Here is a 13127-nt window from a genome sequence, read left to right as displayed (position 1 = left end):
ATAAAAAGAATTTCCAGGCAAAACTGAAACCCATTTTACAAATTATTTTTCAACCTTAATAGTTCTCTGGAAAAAAATATGATATCTATCAACACAAATCAAGCTTGCAGGATATAATAAAGACAGTAAGCAACAGTGAAGTGGATCAACAGACTTAAGGTGTCTTTGTGAAGACTGAATAAGATACGATCATTCCTGTGTCTAATTTACTATTTATACATAGTGCCCATTTGTGTTTTTCAAATAGTGTAAGCAATGCTGCAGTAGCAAATATCTCCCAAGTCTCCCAGTCTTGACATGAAAAGTTTTATTTATTACTCACATAAATTGTAACACATATCTGGTAGCCTTCTTCCATCTTGCATGTGTTCTCAAGGTCAGTATAGCATAGGTTGGAAAGAAAGGTTTGGAGGATTTCATAAAATGTAAGTGCGACCGGGAATGAGCCTATAGCAACATTTCTGCCTGCATCCCACTGATCAAAACTGTGTCAGTTGGCTTTCAACTAACTGCAAGGAATCTGTGATAGGTGGTCCTCTATGGATCCTCTAACATACAACAGAGTCAAGAGCACGCAATATTGGTGTCACAGCAGCCAATGAATGGAAAGTCTGGCCTTCTTTTACAGGTGATATTTCCACAGCCGATGCTTCTAACGTCATAGCGACCACAGCTATAACTCCTCAACATTTTCATGAGCACGAACAACTTTTCACTGCTCCAGTCTTCACAGTCATCTAGGAAGTAAGCTAATAATTAATTATTATAAATCAAGGTTCAAAGAGTTTGAAATTGGTTGAAGTCACAAACTAACAAATATTTTTCTTATTCCCAGAACATCCCCTACAAAAACAAGAGTTTCTTCCAAAAAGGTGGATCCTGGAAGATGGCCAGCCTTTGCCGGCTTTAAGCTAGCTGCCTGCTACATAACCATTGGAATATCTGTAAAAAGCTTTCCTCCTAGGTAATTTTTTCTTTGATTTACTGGTTGTGTTAAAATTGTTATTCTATAATGGTCAAGATGTTGCACTTAAAGAGAAAATTGCCCTAAATAAAAACGAATGAGACTAAAAATCTCTTCTCTCCCGATGAAAAGATTCTCATGTATTTTGTTCTCCTTGCAAGCACACTAAAAAAGCTTCTTCGGTCTATGATTTCCCAATTACCTCCTCTAGTGTTCGCTGAGAGCAGAGACGGAGGATAGGATCATGAGGCTCGTCACATTTGATCTTTTCCAGGCTTCAGCAAACCTGTGAATCACTTTCATAAGCTAAATCAATATCAGGTGTCACCTGGTGGCAGGTAAGGGCAATTCGATGGCTTTTCTAATACTTTGCTGGCATTGATTTTTCCACATATCAGGAGAGGGAGGCTGGCTGGGGAGCGGAGGAGCAGGCCTGGGCCACATGACCCCGCAGCCCTGCAGGCCAGGTCAGAGCACCTCGGGGCTCGGCCCACTTTCCCCGCCGCTCCCAGCCATGCCCCCGCTTCTCAAGGGCCCACACTCCTGGACAACACAGCTTGGCCCCCAGGCAAGAGAGAGAACCTGGATCCCGCCTGCACCAAGTGAAAAGGCTAGTTCCTCCACTCTCCTGGGAAAGCCCGAGCCCGCCAGCCCGCGGGCTTGGTTAGATCTGCTCTCGGAGACTGGAGGGGAGAGCACGGAGCCCAGAGCCTGCGCAGGCCTGAGCTGTGTGATAAGCATCACCCGGAACTTGAGAGAAATGCACACTCTCAGGCCACACCCCAGACCCGCTAGATCAGAAGTTCTGGGAGGCAAGGCCCAGCAGTCAGGTTGGCGACCCGATTTCCTACCTCTGGACTGGTCCCTCCAGCTCTGTCCTTACTTGCGGCTCCTGGTTGCTAAGTACAGTCAGCTCGGTGACAGGCAGCTGGGAGGCAGAGCCGAAGGTCGGGCGAGTGCAGCTCCAATTGCAGATGGCAACCGTGACGCGAGCCGTGGCGTCTCTGCTGGGGGAAAGCTGCGATCAGATGCCGGGGGCGGGGGGGGGGGAGGTGGTATCTGAGCACAGAAAAAGACTCCCCCAATTTAGTTGTTGCTAAATTAAATTGCAAAGCAACCTCAATATGCCTTTGTTAAGGGGAAGCTAGGTAGGCTTATGATTAAGAAATGACAGGACAAAGGATGACTTCCCCCCTGCACCTGCTCCCCCTCAACCCTCCAGTGCTTGCCACCACCAAAGTACTGGACAGACTTGGTCGAGCACAGACACTTCCTAGGGCTTCTCCGCAGCCATCCCTCATGCAGAGCCAAAGAGAGAGATAGCTCCGGACTGACCATGGATGCCTGCTAAAAATCTTCCCCCCTCTTCTAGTTGCTTCAAGAGGAAACTTGTACCTGTTCCTGCCATATCTATCCTCCATACCTGCCCCTGGGCCCCACCGACCAACCCTCCTGCCAGGGGAGAGCACTGATGGAAGGAGGAACATGGTTCTCTTGGAGCCTTACCACTTTGTTTCTTTCAAGTTCCAGATGGAGATTCACTAAGAGTTGGAGGTCCTGTTGCCTTCTGCACTCTCTCAGCCACTGTACCAAGTCTCTAACACAACCCTGGACATGCTGTTGGTGTCTATTCGTCTGAGCCCCAACCAGTGAGTAAGCTCTGAATGATGGAGACCAAGTCCAAAATAACGACCCAGTTGTGATGGTCTGAACTGTTAAATATTTACATATGCTTATGCTCAGATATGCTAAATAGCTGTAATCACTCAGTGACACCCCCAACTTCTCTTCTTTGAGTGCCACCTGAGACAGGAAATGAATAGACATTGAAATTCCCATTTTTTTCTGCCCTACCTCCTCACCCCTGACATCTAATTATGCACTATTCATTCAGGTAGAAGACCCCTGGAGAAGTCATCCCATTCAGCCTCCTACCTGTGAGGACAGGAGAAGGTTTCTGGGCTATTTAGAATCATTTGTCAGCATGCCAGACTCAGTGTGGAGAAAACATGGATCATTGCTGGTAGGTGGTACCCACATTGCGGAAGACACATCTCTGACTTTCTATTTCCATGGGCACAACACAGAGCCCCAGGGAGGCCAACCTAGATTATTTTCTCAGAGAGACTATTTTAAAGACATTATGAGCCACTCTACTCAACATGCAAGCTACCACGTCTTCATGTCTTCTTTCTTTTCTCTAAATTTAACTGCATAACCTTTACTATCTTGTGGTAAAAGATTAAAGTATGTAGTAGAACAGTTTCAAATAAGCAGCGGCTCACCTGCTTTCTTATTTTGAATCATATTTGTTTAGATACTTCTTTAAATTTTTAAAGGGCTGGTTAGATAGTTCCAAAGGGCATGATCACATGTCTTATGTGAGAGAGGCCACAAGCTTGACCCCTGGCACTGTATGGTTCGCCAAAAAAATCTCTGAGTGTGACCCTGTTGTACCTACACCAGCAAAACAGCACCTTAACATTACTGCATTATTAGACCCAAACACCAAACTATCTAGCTTGCACAGAGGGCTTGAGTATTACAGAAGTGGTCTCCAGATTCCTGGGCCCCCAAGCACTGCTGGCAAGGCTTCCCCAAAAGTGAGTGACTCAGGAAATATCAGTAATTCTAATCTATAGTCTTTCTCTATCTTAAAGATGAAGAGATACTCTTGTTCATTGCTTGGTGGAGACCAAGTTCTTATTTTCTGTCAGTGAGCTTCATGAAAGATGTTTCCTAAAGCAGCAGTGGACAGGAGAGGCAGATGTGGCAAGGTTAAATCTGACTTTCTTATGGTACTGGGAGGTCATTAGAAAGTGACCTCAAAAACAATTGTTTCCTGCCTTGGTAGATGCCTCACCAAGAAATTCTGGAACGTCATATCTGAAAAGCGAGGAAACAAGCTGTGTTATCACCCTTGGGATCTGCTGCCAGATGGGGACTTTAACTATCCTTTGTGATACCTTAGCTCAGCTTTATCTGAGTGATGGGCCAAAGTGTAGAGAACAGGCCCATCCTTGGTCACCAGAGGGTAAGCCACCAGCTGCCTAAAGGCTATAGATTCTCTAAGGTAACCTCAATCATAGCTTCATTTACCTGATAGGAGATATGCTACATGTTCTTTCATGTTCTAAGGCCTAGATGCTCTTTTGGAGGTGGAGAGCTTATATCTAGCTGCATTCAGAGCTTACTTCAGGCTTCTGTCTGGGATCACTCCTCATTCTACTCTTGGAATGGATTGAAATAGGATGGCTACATGCAAGGCATATGTCTTACCCACTGTACTGTCTCTTGCCCCTCTAGCTACATTTTCTTACCTAAAAGAGCCAGAGAAGTTACCTCTTGGCTAGGTTCCACAATGGGAGAGCAGAGTTCCTGAGATGGGTTGGTTTTCTCTTGCTTGTCTTGGTCTTGCCAACCTCTCAGGCTGTTCTTCCAGGAACCCCCTTTTCTCTCAGCTCAGAGAGGCACTGGGGGAACTCTCAGAGAGTGAGCCTGGGTAAGCTCTAGTCACTACAGTATTAGTCAAGAGAGGTCAGGTTATGCAGCATCAATAAATGATTTCAAAATCTCAACAAAAGTGCTTTAGTACAGGAGAGTTCTATTGAGGTTATAACTCAAGGACTAGAGGTAACAGAGGTGTCATAACAACACATGTATTTAAGACCACCACAGAAGTGAGAAGGAAGTCTGCTCTTCAGGTCCTTACTGGAAGGACATAGTTCATATTCATCATATTTCATTGGTCAATGAATATCACACAGCTACACAGCACCTCAAAGGAGAGATGTTTGATACTACCATGTATTCCAAACAGGAAGAGCAAATTAAAAGGATTTGGGGCACATTCACACCCAGCCTATCATGGACCCAAGCAACATATCTCTCCAAGCATGAAGAATGCGAGACTTCTGTGGCACTATGTGCCCAGAGATATGCAAAATATGTGCCCACTTCTAGCTATGAGCCTTGTCTTCACCTCTCCACCCGACCCAGGAGAGCTGTAATTACAACATATGTGATGTCATCTCTGCTACAGCATCCCTGAATATTGGGGAACATGAAAGGCATTTCAGCATGAGCCAGTCTACTCCACAGCCCCATAAAGACCTATTCTTTTTAAGGGAATTATAAAAAAATGAAAATCCTAGCACCTCCTGTCCTCATTCATTCCATTGCCAAATAATTCTGTCCTTCCCATTCTTACTTTCTGACAGCATGAAGCATTTGTAGATCAACATAGTAAAAACAAAACAAAAAACAGTTAACGAACATTGAAAATTAAAAGGAGTTATCATATTCTGGGGTAAAGGGAAGTGAATAAAATAGATCTGCAACCCACAGACTCTCCCCCAGAGAGACTGTCTAGGAGACATACCCAGTTGAGCTGCAGGCTATGATATAATTAGAACAATATTGCCCAATTGCAAAGATATGTGCCTGTTTGCATGAAATAGAAGCATCTGCTGAAATTATTTGAGGTGTCCCATCGCTAATTAAAAGAGCTTTCATTTTTAGAGGATGCACCATATGGATGTGGTTGAATTTTGGGTTGCTGGATGTGAATGAGAACTGGGGGAGTAAGCATGGCAGGTGTATGGTGAGGAATACCCCAGAAATTCTGATTTAGTCTTCCAAAAATTCTCCTCTCTAGGAGACTTGGAAGAGGAAAGATGCTGCTGGAGGCTGTTTTAGTGAGTCAGGAAAGGAGGGAAGGAAGCACACCATCCCAAAGGACACTCTAATGTGTTCAAGATCCCCTAGAATTTGCCCCTGGGAAACTTGCTCTGGGGCTTTTAATTGCCAAGTAGCTATCTTCTCTTGAAGGAACTCTCCAAGTAAACAGGAACAGCTACTGAGTTCATGTGATTATACAACATAAAAATGTGAGACTCCTTATTCCCCTAAAAATGATTAATGATTTCAAAATGATGGCAGCTGAACATTAAACTGCACAGGTCAGACACTCATAAGGTAGTTAAGATGAAGGCAAGATCCGTAAGAGAAATGAGGACCAGGAGAGGAAGAGGTTAAAGAGCCATCCCAAGAGTTAGTCTTGCACACAACAGCCTACAAGGGGCTGCCATATTAGCACCCTGCTGCAGACCACCCATCTCAGGCTTTGGCAGGATAGATTCAGAGAGAATGGACCTGCTCACATATCTTTTTATCGGCTGAAATAAAACCCAGATGTCAACTTCTGGGGTTATATGCGTTGCCCTACTTTACACCTAATCTGCCAGGAAGGTTCTACTTTCTATGGACTCTGCTTTTTATCATTTCTTCAAAGCATATTCATACTCTGGAAGCTCAAGTACACTCCATTTAGCACAATGAAGTAGTTCAAATAGGTACCAAGCAAAAGAAAAGTTAGTATTGAATTGGAGGTAGACATAACCAAGAGACATTATAAAAGATGATTCTTGGATAGGGAAGATAGTACAGAGTTTATGGCACACAGCTTACATGTACAACCTGGGTTGAAGTCCTGCTACCACACAATCTCATGAACATTTCCAGTTGTGGTCTTGGAGATCCCTGTGTACCATAAGGATGGCTTTGGTGTCCCTGGCACAATATGGGCCTAGTAGTTTTACATTATTAGGACAAAACATTGAACCAGCATCACAGGAAGGGGCCCCTTGACCTCCTGATCCTTTGATGATTTCTTGGGAGGCTCTCCATAAAACTAAAGAGTGATAGAGAGAGAGTACGGGGCTGGGGGTTGGAAGGTGCTTTCCTTACACGTGGCTAATCCCAGTTTGATCCCCAGTACCACCGATAGTCCCTCAAGCATTGCTAGGAGTCATCTCTAAGTATGGAACCAAGGAGAAGCCCTGAGAATAGTTGGGTGTGGCCCTAAGACCAAAATAAATAAATAGAATCTTACAAGTATCCCTAGTTAGAAAGAAAGTAATTGATTATTTAGGATAGGATATCTAATCTACATGGATTTAGATGGTCCATAGCTAGAGCATTCTTGAAACAAATATAGAATTCTTCATATATATGTACATGTGTAATTTATATTGATATCTGTATGGACCAGGGAGATGGCTCAATGGACTGGAGTGTTTGCTTTGCATGCAGAGCCTCAGTTTCAACATCTGGTACTAGATACTCTCTCAGGTACCAAGTCATGAGTAGTCCCTCCTAGATTTGACCCCCAAACTCCCAAAACAACAACAGGGAAAAAAATAGTAGAGCCAAAGAAATAGATACTGAATTAAGGTCTCTGAAATGTGTGAGACATGACTGTTTTTTTTTTTAAGTTCAGGGGAATACAGACATTCAGACCTAGGTTTTAAGAAGTGTCTTTAAGAAAGCAGAGGCACCAGAGTGATAGTACAATGGGTAGTGCATTTTCCTTGCACACAGCCAACCTGGGTTCAATTCCCAGCATCTCATATGGCCCCCTAAACCCACCTGGAGTGATCTCTGAGCTGAATCAGAGATACTAGAATTCAGCCCTGAGCACTACCAGATGTAGACTGAAAACAAAAAGCAAAAATCAAAAACAAAAAAAAGGGGGGAAGAAAGCAGAGGCTCCATAATATCCAGGGAACTTAATGGCCTTTGAAAAATAACATAATTACACAAAACTGTATGTGGAAAGATAGACTTAAAATCACTAATCTAGAAGTGGTATATCTGGCTCAATTTCTAGTTTTTTTGTGGAATGGCCATATTGTTTTCCAAAAAGGCTGGACCAGTCAATGTTCCCACCAACAATGAATGAGAGTCCCTTTTTCCCCACATCTGCACCAGCACTGATTGTTCTTTTTTTTTTAATGTGTGCCAGCCTCTGTGATAAGATTATATATCACTGTTGTTTTGATTTGCATCTCCCTGATTATTAGTGAGGTACAGCATTATTTTCATGTGCCTTTTGGCCATATGTATTTCTTCTTTGAGAAAGTTTTTGTTCATTTATTATCCCCAATTTTGGATGGGGTTGGAGGGTTTTTTCCTTATAAAGTTTTGGGGAGCAAAAACACATAGCAGAAATGACATCTACACTCATATGTTCATTACAGCACTGTTCACAATAGCCAGAATCTGGAAATAACCCAAATGCCCAAGAACAGACAACTGGTTAAAGAAACTATGGTACATCTATACAATGGAATACTACACGGCTGCTAAAAAAATTAAGTCATGAAATTCGCTTGTAAATTTATGGATATGGAGAGTATTGTGCTAAGTGAAATAAGTTAGAAGTAGAAGGACAGATGTAGAATGACAGCACTCATTTGTGGGATATAAAAAATACATAGTATGAGACTAACACACAAGACAGTAGAACAATGGAATACTATGCAGCTGTTAGAAAAGATGAAGTAATGAAATTTGCATATAAATGGATCAACATGGAAATTGTTATGTTGAGTGAAATGAGTCAAAAAGACAGAGACGGACATAGAAAGATTGCATTCATATGTGGAATATAAAGTAGCAGAGAGGTATGAGCTAGCAATGATGCAACTTTTGGCAGAAATTTCTCTGGACTTAGTTATTAAAATACTAAAATACAGAAATCCAAAACCTCGCAGCTGCTATTGTGGCCACACGACCTCATATCTCTTCATTCTTAGCAATGGAAAACAAATTATCAAATTCTTCCTTTTCAGCAGGTCCGACTTTGGGGAGGGGGAAACTCCAAACAATAATAGTGAGTTTTTTGTTTGTATGTAATCAAAGTAAAGAGAAAGTAAAGTGAAATTTATCAGCTACAGAGGTGGGGTGGAGGGCCAGAGAATGGGGGGGAGGTTTACTGTGGTTCTTGGTGGTGGAATATGTGCACTGGTGAAGGGATGGGTGTTCGAGCATTGTGTAACTGAGACTTAAGCCTGAAAGCTTTGTAACTTTCCACATGGTGATTCAATAAAAAAAAGAAGAAAAAAGACAGTAGAAAAAAAGGGTCAGGGTGAATGATCCATGGTTGGAAGCTTGCCTCAAGAGCTGGGAGAGAGGCCAGTTGGGATACAGAAGGGAACATTATGAAAATGATGGTTGGAAGGATCGTTATGGATGGGAGATGTGTATTAAAAGTGGGCAAAGGACCAAACATGATGAACTCTTAGTATCTGTGTTGCAAACATAATGCCCAGATGGGGAGAGAGAGAAGAGAAAGAGAGGAGAGAGAGAGAGAGAGAGAGAGAGAGAGAGAGAGAGAGAGAGAGAGAGAGAGAGGAGAAAGAGAGGAGGGAGGGAGAGAGAGAGAGAAAGAGAAAGAGAAAGAGAAAGAGAGAGAGAGAGAGAGAGAGAAAAAAGTGAGTGCCATAGAGAAGGGCTGGGGCTGGTGGCAGGAGGGATACAGAGGATATTTGTGGTGGGAAATGTACACTGGTGGAGGGATGGGTGTTGGAACGTCATATGACTGAAACTATATCATGAAAGCTTTGTAACTATATGTCACAGTGATTTAATAAAGAATAAAATAAAATAAAATAAAATCACTTATCTGGAGTTTGAGCTTAAGGATTGATAAAGAAAAGGAGAAAAGCAAAGGTAAAGTAAAGAAAGAAAACTTAGAGTACAAATTAAGAGATGAACCAAAATACTGACATAGAGAAAACTAACAAAGCAAAAACTATATACTTGAAAAGCCTAACAAAGTTTTTAACACCAAAGTAGATCAAGTAAAATGGGGGAAAAACTCATTAGCAACCAAATAAGGAATGAAAAGATCACTACAGATTCTATATCCATTAAATGAATAGCAAGAGAATGCCATTAATAAATTTAGACCAACAAATCCAACAATTTAGGTGAAATGGAAGATTCTTGTTTGAAAAATATAACACTAAAATTGACAAGAGAAGCTTGCTGTCAACCCCATGTTTTCTTTTGAACGTGTATCTCACTTGTCTTTATCCTTCTTTGCTTGCTTATTTTCACCTGGAGAAGCCTATTGCTTATTTTCACTCTGAAGTTCTCCTTGAGTACAGACTTCTCTCCTCCCCTCATATCTTTCTAAATAAAATTCAATGAAAAAGCTATCTTGCTTCACCTCAAAATAAACAAAATAACCTTGACAGAAAAGCATAAAAATGGTAATGCTATATCTACTAAAGAAGTTGATGAGAAAAAAAACATTAAAAAATTCCAGACCAAATCAATGTGGTAGTCAGAATAATGATTTTTCCAGACAGGTCAACATCCTAATCCCTGAGAGGCTGCTAAAATCTCAGGGCTGGGACGAATGGAGACGTTAGTGATGCCCGCTCAAGTAAATTGATGAACAATGGAATGACAGTGATACAGTGATTTTTAGTAAAAGAAATTTTTAAAAAGGTGTAATTAATTTTTTCAATCAGTTTACCTTCTATCTTAGTCAGATGAGTCCAATGAAGGATTTTAAATATGAATGAAGGAGAAAGAAGGATTGGTGTAAAAGAGAGAATGGCTGAGGAACAATCAACTGAACAGCATAGACTAAAAATGGAAGATGCCAAGAGTCAAGAACGCACAAAGCTACATTAACTGAATAAAGCAAGCAAATAGAGGCTACTTGGGCTTTTCCCAAAAAAGGACACCAGCCTTGATCATGTCTTTCACTGAACTCACTGAGACTCACTGTCAAATGTCTTCCCTTTGAAACTACATTTGATCACTAATTTTATATTAAATTACTACAGATGCTATTAGAAACCAATTGGGTTTCTCTAGTGGGCTGTATATTTTTTGAAAAAGAAAGAATTTCAAACATACAATTAATTTTTTTAAAAAATAAGATACTAATACTAAAAATTGTTTTTTCATTAAATGATCAGTGTCTAACTGATTTTATGAAGTCAGTATAATTTTATGTATTTATTTATTGCAGGTTGAGACTTGTGTGCTAATATATATGTAAAGATTTGTTGCCTTCTACTTTACACCCCATCCAATGTGATGTACTACTCCTGGTAGATCGGTGGTGTTAAGTATGAGATGTCGCTCCAGAAATTCTAAAATGTTAAGTAGGGTGATAGAGCTGGAGTTAAATTTTTGACTAGATGGCAATTTTGGGATCCAGAGGCATTTCTGCAGCTTGCTACTCTCTTCCAAGATTTATTTGTGAGTCTCTGGACCATGGCCATTAATGAGCTTATATGGCGCCAGAAGCAGTTTGTGGGTGTGACTGCCAGGCTCCCAGAAGAGTAGAGAGATGGGGAGCAGTCTCCCATTCCCGACTCTGTGAAAGCCTGGAGATTTTAGTCTAAAAACCCACATACCTGGGTTATTCAACAGATTCATTCTCACATATGATGGGCTTGTCCCGAGCCTGCGGAGACTGGCCGTGAGCATGGTGGCACTTGGGTTCTGGAGGCTTTTGACTTTGGGGGCTCGGTTGGGGTGGGTGAGCACTCTGAGGTACCCTGGATGAACTCCTCCTGGCACAGGGTGTGTAGGCCTCTCTTCAGTACAATTTTTATACCCCAAACCTAACAAAGACATAACAAGAAAAAAGAACAAACCAAGACTCAAGAGATAGCACAAAGATCTGGAATTCATGTTTTTCATACAGGAACCCCACGCTCGATCTTTTGCACTACATGTTCCCCTGAGCACTGCTGGGAGTAACCCTGAACACCAATCCTGGAGTAGCATCTGAGTACCATGGCATGTGCCCACCCTATGCTTCCAAAGCAAGAAAGAAATTTAAAGACCAATATGTCTCATGAATATAGATGCAAAAATCCTCAACAAAATCAAAACAAGTTGAATAAAATAATATATTAAAAGGATAGTATACAAATCAGGTAGGGCTCACCCAGAGAATTCAAGATTGGGTTATTCATGAAAATCAATCAACATCATTTGCCCACGTTAATAAAATAAAGAGGCATTATATGCTTATTTCAATAAATAGTAAAATTTTGTCAAAGCAAGTTGACAAAATTAAACACCCACTATAATTAAAGAAAAACAATCCCTCATCAAACTACAAAAGAGATCTTTTCAACCTGGGTACCTATATTTTAAAGCAAGACAACCTCTCTCCATAAATAAAACAGTTAATACACTTCATTGTGGTATGAAAATTAATCACTGCTGCTAATATTATTAATAGCACTTAATTATGAGAGACAGAATATTCTATCTCTTAAGTTTAGGAGCCTAACAAGAAAATTCATTTCTGCCACATCTATTCACATTTTTCTGGAGGCTCTAGATTTGATATTCTTTCAATAAAATAAAATCGTTGTGTAAATTAATCAATATATTTAGCAAGGTCATAGGTTATAAGGATAATACACAAAAATCAATTTTATTTTTGCATACCAACAGAAACCAAGCACAAAGTGATATTTCTAAAAGTTCATCACTGAGTAGTGGTAAAGCCTCTGGGATGTGTAGGAATAAGTCTAACAGAGGTCAAGATCTGTATGCTAAGACCATAAAACATTGCTAAGAGAAATTGTGAGGTACCTAGATAAATGGGAGAATACATTATTTTATTCTGTAACTTGATAGTTCAATATTATTATGTGACAATTCTCCCAATTTTTTGTGGATTCAATGAAATTTTCCCGTAGGCGTTTTTGTAAAAAATTAACATGTTTGAGTATATACGAAATTCTACATGAATTGATATAAATTATAACAATTATATAAATTCTAATAATTATTCAAACTGCCTAAAAGAAATAGATCGTTTCAGGGGAGGGGAGTTTTGTGACACAGTCACAAGTTCTCAGGGGCTACTCCCAGCCCTGTGCTTGAGAGTCTTCACTCTTGACTTTGCTCAGGGCACCTCATGGAACCAGGGATTGAGACAAGGTCAGATACATTCAAGGCAACCACCTTAATCCCTGGGATCTCTCTTGTCCCAGAAGAACAATTAAAAAATTAAAATGTTGGCAGTTAGTTATTACCTTGTTTCAGTATATAATTTCAACAAGCAAGAAAGTTTAGATGGGTGAAAAGGTAGACAAATAATACAAGGCACAGAGCAAATCATACAAAAATATGCTATACATATTTTATCAACTGAGCTTTGACAAAGATGCTAAGATAATTCAATAAAGATAGGAAAGTCTTTTTTAAATGATGTCTAGATTGCTGTGTGCTAAAAAGTTGTAAGCATTAATAGTTCCCTGACACCATACAAAATAATGAACCCAGAATGAATCATAGACATAAATCTACAACTCAAAAGTACAAAATTTCT

The 13127-nt window shown here is 40.6% G+C and overlaps 1 long non-coding RNA gene across 1 annotated transcript; it reads right to left on the bottom strand.

The window, feature by feature from the left end:
- Positions 1-276: 276 nt before the first annotated feature.
- LOC129401710 (uncharacterized) lies at positions 277-11321 on the bottom strand. The gene is made up of 3 exons (XR_008628420.1): positions 11188-11321; positions 1816-1968; positions 277-737 (listed from the first exon to the last, which is right to left on the bottom strand). It is a non-coding gene; the product is annotated as an uncharacterized LOC129401710 (long non-coding RNA).
- Positions 11322-13127: the final 1806 nt, after the last annotated feature.

Source organism: Sorex araneus, chromosome 2, assembly GCF_027595985.1.
Source record: "Sorex araneus isolate mSorAra2 chromosome 2, mSorAra2.pri, whole genome shotgun sequence".
Taxonomy (NCBI): domain Eukaryota; kingdom Metazoa; phylum Chordata; class Mammalia; order Eulipotyphla; family Soricidae; genus Sorex; species Sorex araneus.
This window is presented reverse-complemented; position numbering and strand designations above follow the sequence as displayed.